This window comes from Priapulus caudatus, unplaced genomic scaffold (assembly GCF_000485595.1).
Source record: "Priapulus caudatus unplaced genomic scaffold, Priapulus_caudatus-5.0.1 Scaffold550, whole genome shotgun sequence".
Lineage (NCBI taxonomy): Eukaryota > Metazoa > Priapulida > Priapulimorpha > Priapulimorphida > Priapulidae > Priapulus > Priapulus caudatus.
Window position 1 is genome coordinate 166399 of NW_014577611.1, and position 8166 is coordinate 174564.

Consider the following 8166-nt stretch of genomic DNA (forward strand, 5'->3'; position numbering starts at 1 on the left):
TGCGCGGAGCAGGGGGGGGGGGTTGCCCCTAACCCCCCCCCCCTGTAAAAAAAATATTTCTAATGGTGATTGAACCATGAAACTTTTTATGTAGCGCAATTATAACCTAAATTAGCTGAAAATAACCCTAGAACCTAGAGGCTACTGTTCCTTTAAATATAAGAAAAAAAAATTAAAAAGTAAGAAATTTAAAATAATACATACTAAAGAGGTAGGTAAAGGAAAAAAAGGGAAAAAGGGGAAAATAAGTTCCCCAGCTGGGACTCGAACCCGGAATCTCGGTGTCGGAGACGTATGTTCTAGCGATTAGGCCACTGCGCCGTTTAGGGTATACCCATGGATTCACACGTACGTGATGTTAATTTATACGCACCGCCATCTATTGATGAATAGAATTGTTATGATTTTTTTACTTTTTTACTTTTTTAAATTTTTGTTTCAGCCACAACCACCTCCCAGATGTGCTGATTCTGAAAATATCTTTAGTTTTTCTCTAGGCTGCGGAGTTCTCTAGTTATGCGAGTAAGATCTAATTCGGCTGAACAACTTTATATTTATAGATGAGGTGCAACGCATTTGGCGGGGACGAAGCAACCGCGTGCATATATCGTTATAAAACGGGGGCCCGTTGTCAGAAACATCGTAAAGTTAATGCTAAAGCTAATGCTACGATAACACTTATGACTAATGCTAATGTTGCGAGACTAGCGTTGACAGAAACACATCGCAGCTATTAGAAAACTTACGATAACAGGAACTTCATCACAAGGCTGCTGATTGGATGAGAATCAATCACAAAATTCAAATTCATACACATTTATTGTACATCACAGTAATTTATGCATATTATGATGGCTATAACCACATATAAATAATATTTGATGAAAAAAGACGTGGTCATGAATTAATTCTGCACAACAAGACAAATTCTCACACTGTAACGCGAGACGCGAGAATCGTGGCAAGCGTGGAAAACCTTTAGAACAAAGAACAAATGCCATACGCCATTTGTAAATGTATTGTTTTGTTTTATTAGCGGTAGATAATTCATGATTTTGACGTGTTTTTCAAGAAAAACGCACATTTTATTCATTATTATAAAATATAATATCACTATAATTGTAATTCGTAGTGTAAATGTGTTATTTTCAACTTTATATTAAAGTTACGAGAGGGTCTGAGCTCTCGTAATGTTATGAGAATATTTGCGAGGATTTTTCGTTCTCGTAACCTTACGATGTTTCTGTCAACGGTTTACGAGTGGAAGTTAATGGTAAGACTAATGTTGCGACTAATTTTGTTTCTGACAACGGCCCCCGGGTCAGGGAAGTTAGCTCCCAGTTCCCAGTTCCCAGTTCCCAGTTCCTTATTCGAATAAGAAACTAGTAACTAGGCAAAGCAGTTACCAGTTCCCAGTTTTCAGTTCCTTATTCGAATAGGGAGAAGGTGGGGGAGAAGATGGTGGAGGAGGAGGGGGAGAAGGTGGAGGAGAAGAAGGAGAGGAGGTGGAGGAGGAGGAGGAGAGGAGGTGGAGGAGGAGGAAGGGAGAACGTGGTGGAGAAGGAAGAGGGGGAGAAGGCGGAGGAGGAGGAGGAGGAGGAGGGGGAGAAGCTGAAGGAGGAGAGGAGGAGTCTGCGTTATGCTTTAGGTTGCCCTACTATTATTGACGGTATTAAAGAGCCGAACTTTACAATACAAACGGAAACACTTAGTAATGTACTGCCTGCTATTTGGCACCGACGGAGTTAGACGCAGTCCGCGCCTTGAGGAGTCACTACGCAGTGCTGTTAAAGCTACACACAAGTGAGTTGAGTACGCTTCGAACCTGGGCGGAAGCAATCCGGATGATCCTGTCACTTATGCGAACGCCACAGGATGGCCGGTTCCCGGGTCAATAGATTCTTCGTGCATCACTGTGACCCGCGCACGAAAAAAGCTCAAGGTATGGCGCCCTGAACATAAACAGATGATGGCTGAACATGCACCAAACAGCCGTAACAATGGAACATAAACAGCTGATGTTAAATGAGCTAGCCGCAAGCAACAGGAAACTGCAAGCCATGAACCAGCCTTGAGAGGCGACTGTTATCGAACACTCGAGCAAGGACGATGAGACGGCGACCCTATTGTGGTGAGTATTTCCTTTCCGAATCAAGCTGCTGCCTGCCGGTCGTCTGCGGGTGCCGCCAGATGAACCGTGCAAGGTGAAAGAGGGGTGACAGAGATCAGGGTAAACCCGCGCCTGTTCCCTCTGAGGACGCCAGATGGTACGTCGAAGACTGGGACTATTAATTCACGTATCACTTCGGAATATCGCTGAGGCCAGCCCTACTGCGAGCGCTGCCTACCGAACTGAGTGTCGCTTCGAAAAGCGAATGCCACCGATGACAGAGCCGACGCCTGTGTTGAACCCGGACCCAATACACCGAGCAGCCGACAGTGGGGCTGCACCGCCGGCGTACGACGGTTATGCACACATGCGCATGAGACCGCAGCAGTCGAGCATCGCCGGGCCACTAGCTAAGCTGCCCGGTGGCAATATTAGCTTGCGCGACCGGACGCTTATGACATCTTCTGGTGAGTTAGCTTTCAGTTTACTTTGCTTCACAAGTTTCACGCGTCACATATCGAATCTAAGTGTCAGATATCGAGCCGCTTGCAATATCTGATTAATTGGTACAGGTAAGCCAAAACAAGAGTAATACAACCAGAATTGTGTATTGTTAGAGCATCCGGTTACGATAAAGCTAAGGCGTTGCTCCAGTCGAGGTATGGTCAGCCGCATGTAATTGCGCAAGCGTATATCGGTAAGTTAGTGTCGGGCGCCGCTATCAAACCTAATGACGCGAAATCACTGTTGCGGTTGTGCTCTAGAGGATGAGGTAGGTGCTGCAGATTACTCTCGGCTCAGCTAGGTTACATCGGAAATCAACAATTCAGTAGCCATGAGACGCTATTGAGATAGCGCTACCTTCTTCATTTTAAGCAGACGGCAGTTCAGCCCTTACGGCAGTGCGGCGACGGCCAGGTGCCTGTAGCGGCGCCCCTGAACCACAAAAGGGAAAACATGAACAGAAATATTCAAATGCTGACTGTTGCCAGGGTATTGTCAAACGCTAAGTTACAGTGTAAGAAATGTCAAGGACATGGCATCAAGGGTATGCGTAGCTACCGTGTACAAGAATAGGTGGGTGTCTTGAATTGTTTCAATAGAAACAACTTCAGCGCGCGGACTCTGCAGGACGAGCAAGTGTAGGGTGCTGGATGCACTAGGAAACATGACCACACTCCGCATACTTGCGGTTCTAGCGATCAGCGCGTCACAAGTAGGGGTTTGTTAGATCAGAGCGCCTGCGTGGTGTAACCAGCATCTGTATCCTGACAAAGTCAGGCAGCAAAGGGTCGGTATGCAGATTACTGTCCGTCCGGAGTATGACATGGGATTAGCGTGGGTCGAAACCCACCGCCAACTATAAGCAAGGCGCCGAGCGTTCATTGATTATCTAAAACGATTGGCAAGGACGTTAGGGGTAGATACGAGGCCGAAATCATCTAGTATCAGTACAGTTAATGTGTGAACCATTTCGCATGATGGGTGAAACTAGTTACACCTATTGTCACACGATAGGTCGGCAGTCAGTAAGAGTAGGTAACGTTGAGGCGGGGGTTTGTTACAAAATTACCGTCAGCCCAATTGAGTATGCCGCTATCACTGAGCTATGCAGGACCACATTTGCGGGTACTCCAACGAAAAAACAAACAGAAAGAACCGCGCAAGCGGCAGTCCATGAGTTTCAATTCCATAGCGTGCCAAGGACGTTAAAGTGTTCTGGTCGCTGGAAGAGAGCGAGGTGCCCGGCGAACCCGACGCCGTACGCTCTATTTGTCGGCTGGACTGTCGTTGGGCCTCTGGATGATAGAAGCAGAGACAACGGGAAACGGAATATGATCAATTCTGAAGAAGATACAACGCAGCTAAGCGGCAGAAATTATGGACACCGGACTTCAAGGATCACACAGCGCAATCAGAAGACCAATGTCAGTGTGAGAGAAGCAAGCGGTAATGTCGCTATATGAAGTCGACTACCAATCTCGAAGTGTCAAGGAGTATTGGAGGATTTTTTTTAAAAAAGAAAACGGCTGGGGGGCGCCGTGGGGGGGGCGGGTGGGAAAAATGGTAGGGCGTGCCGGGTGGTAACTAAGCAGAGTGCGTCTGGTCGAGGGCGATGCATTTGAAGAAGAAGTGGAAAATATAAGAATTCTGAAGACCGGAAATATAAGAAAGCAGGTCAACTAGATCGACAAAGATATGCAACAGCTGTGGGTGTCGGCCACGATAAGCGACCCCAGAGAAGACGTGGTGCCTTACCCACACACGGAGTTCCAAGCGATAAGCGGGCAATGTTTGAGTGGTTTTCGACGCGCAGCCGAAATACAATGGGTGTCTTTGAGCAGACAAGTTGCGATGCGCTTGACCCTTGCCAATAGCCTGTGGAAGTGCTGATTAATTCAGGCAGGAGCCATGTATTCATAGTGGCTGTGGTGGACAACGCGACACCTCGGTACACCAATGGCTTAAGATGTTAGTACAGTGTTGGTGCGACTTTCATCACAGCGAGACGCCTGTTTGCAGCCAGCACGACAGCAGAAGACAATGATGATGATTTAGTCATGGAACGGGTGCGCATGATGCGGGCAAGAATTTTTATGGTTGATGATCTTCTGAAGTCAGGTCGCCACCACGAGGAGCAAACAGGCTAGTGCCGGACGGTAGCGTACTCCTGAAAGCTGCGGTGTGTCGCCTATAAAGGTGGATCAAGCAACAGCAAGGTTTACTAGAACACAGACCTGACAGCGAAGAAAATCACCCTCGTTGCGTCAACTCGATTTTGACCCCGTTGAGAAAAGGGGGGGCTGCCCACAGATCAAGCTTGGGCGTCGCTGGGATGTCAACAAGATCGCATTCGTCTTTCGGGTCAAGATTGAGGAGAAGCCGTACACATGCCCGCGCGTGTACTATCAACCGCCGCCCTCTCTATTCGACCCATTGACTGGGGGGGGGGGCGGTCAGTCGGATGCTGAAAGCAAAGTGATGCTACACAAAGCGCTTGCCGCACTCAACTGGATTAGGATGATGAGGATGTCAAGCAACGAGTATTAGAGTCTGGTCGCCTGTATTGACGAGCTGCGCTGGTGGATGAATTTCCCACTTACCGCGATGCTTTAGCAAGCGGCATCAGTCGAGCCTCGACAACGAGCTGCAATTTTCTTGCGACGCGTCTGAGCAAGCCTATGGCGCCTGTGCCTATATTCGGGTATCAAGCGCCGACCATGTCACAACAATGCTAGTGAATGGGAAATCAGAGTTGCGCACTGAGACAGCACAGTTAGCGCGTGCCTAGCTGGAACTTACGCCGCCATCGTCCGTTCCCGAGTGTGCTGCCTGATAGAACGTGGACTTTAGCCTGCCCAGTCTCCCGCTGTCTTCTGGTCTGATTCGATATCTGCACTGGCGTATATCAAGAACAACGGAAAGACACGCTTTTCAAGAGTTTTGGTGCCAATAGCGCTGACACAAATTCATGAGACTACGGAAGGCCGGACCAGCTGCGACCATGTGGCTACAACGTGAATCCCAGCTCGGCTCGCCGTACGGGAGTCAGTAGCTAATGACCACCGCTAAGCTGCAGTTTTTGGTTGCATGGCCGACGTTTCTACTGGGACGAGAAGACCTGGCGGCAGTAAACAAGGGAGGATGTTTCCCAGGCAACGCTTTACCGATGAGATCAAGAAAGAAGGAGCAGTAGATCCTTATTGAAGCTGCGAGGAATACAATGTCATCGGGCATTAGATCGATCGACACTCTGCGTGGTATCGGCTGCGACGTGCCTGTGCCTGGCTGCTGACCGATTTAAGACTTGACAATATGTCAACAAATACCTGAAGAAGGAAAAGGAACTTACACCAGGTCACCTGTCGGTTACCGAAATTGGATGCCGCATCGGCCTCGATAGGCTGCGCTACGTTTAAGCGATGATATGGCGAAGAACTTGAGCGCGACTGACACGTTGGTTCAGCCTGTGTAGCGATCAAGCAAGTTGGCTAAGCTAGCCCAGTCGCTGGAGGACGGGATAATCAAGTGGGTGACCCCTTCAACAAGCCCAGCCCCTGGCAAGCAATGCGAAGCATCAAGAGCAATCAAGCATCAGAATTCATCACGAGTAAATGCATCAGTGCTCCTGCGACGCAGAGCCACCAGGCAAGCAGCTAATGGAACCTGCCTGTCAAACGGCCTGCGCCGCGGAAAGCCTCCATTCTCGTATGGGGCCGTCGAACTTTTTGCGGGACCGAATACTGGTTACGGTCAAGGTCAGTACGAGCCAAGAGATATGGATGCTTGTTACACATGCCTGACTACCGAGCTAGGATACATTGAGGTGACGGCAGTCACTGGACACGGGTCGGTTGGGTGGCCTGTCATACTGCGTTATCAGCGCAGAGAAGACCAATAAGGTGTGTGCTGACAACGGAACAAACATGCGACCCGCCGACGAGAGTTAGAAGGCTACTCGCGAATAGAATGGGAAAAGATTATGCCTTCGTGGAGCAAAGCGTTCGACGTGCGTGACTTCTAGGCATGCATGCAATCCACATGGAGGTCTGGGAACGGGATGGGGCGCTCAAGTGCCGACAATACTGAGAGCATTAGCAGTCAACTGCTGCTGAAGCATGAAGCACTGCCGGACGTTTGACGAAAGCGAGCGAATAGTAAAGCCGACCGATTACGCAGTCGTATTGGACGTGGATGAATGCCCGCGGCCACTTTCGCCTACGCCCTGCTACTGCTGAGCGATCATGACAGCTTGCCTTACAGAGACTTTAAGAGAAGAATGGTGACTACCGAACGCTGCTGGAAACATGCCGCATTCACCTGAGCCGATCAATTCGCGAAGAATGATACGCGCAATACCTGCCTCGCTACAATCGTGGTGCACAGAATGCAACGGCCTGCTACGCAGCTTGTGGTGGCGACGCTGGGTTGGATGTGTGATGAGGAGACGGTTCGGGTACAGGCCGCTAGGTAGTCATTAGCGTGTAAATCCGTCGAGATGGGTTAGCTTAGGACGTTGCGCCGGTGTTAGGTCTAGCAGGTTCAGAGTAGGTTAAAGCCTGCATCCACAAGTTGTGTTTGGTGGAGGCCTCTGGATTAGTGTAAATAAGTTATCGTCAGAGTTCTAGTGTAAGATATTTTCGTATCTGGACTACTGTGCGCGGGTTAGTAGGCCGCCTGCGTGCGATTCAGGGTCAAACAAGAAGCGTGGACGATAACGCTGACACGAATGTGGGCGGGCTTCGTTTCCAAGCGAGGCTGTACTTTTCTGTCTGCCAATCATAAATTTGCGGATTGTCGTTCATGTTAAGTGAGGATGCTTAAGGGACTGTTTGGCTCGACGCTTAGTGGCATTTCGTGGCTGGAAGTCGACCTGTACGAGTAGAAAGTTGCCTGAAAATTGGATAGGGAATTGGCTGTGATTAGTGCACGTAAAGGATGAACTGCTAAATTTTAAGGGTTTATCTGTTACTGCATTGCGGGGCCTGTGAGTAATTATTAGCCCTTCGGTGTATATTGGTGGGAATTTGTACGGTGTGTTTCTCTTGTTTATTGTGGTCTATTACTGAACTTTCGTGTCATTTGCAGTGACCGCTTTGTGAGAACGGTATCAATGTATCGACTGTGTTCGGCTCATATGTTAGAAGACGTTGATGTAATCTGATTACAAAAATAAACAAGCGTAGTGTCAAGTTCCCGTGATCGTGTCAATGCGCCAACATTTCGTTACACATAGTTTATTCTGCGATTCTTTAATAACTTAGTGTAATACAACTTAGGTTCCCAACCTTTTGGACTCCCCGTACCCCTAATTTGTTCGCGCTTATTCCTCGCTACCTTCGGCGAGCCGGGTAACAGGGGGCGTGTACGGAGTTGCATACAGGAGCGGTCTAACGTAACGCGACCAAACTGCGAGCCGCGAAGAGGGGGACCTAGGTCGTGGGAAAGCCCTACCCAGCAAAAATGTGGGAAATTAGACCCCCCTTAGAAAAAAAAATGCGTTTTGGCGCGAGCAGGGGGGGGGGTAGACCCCTAACCCCCCCCCCCTGTACACG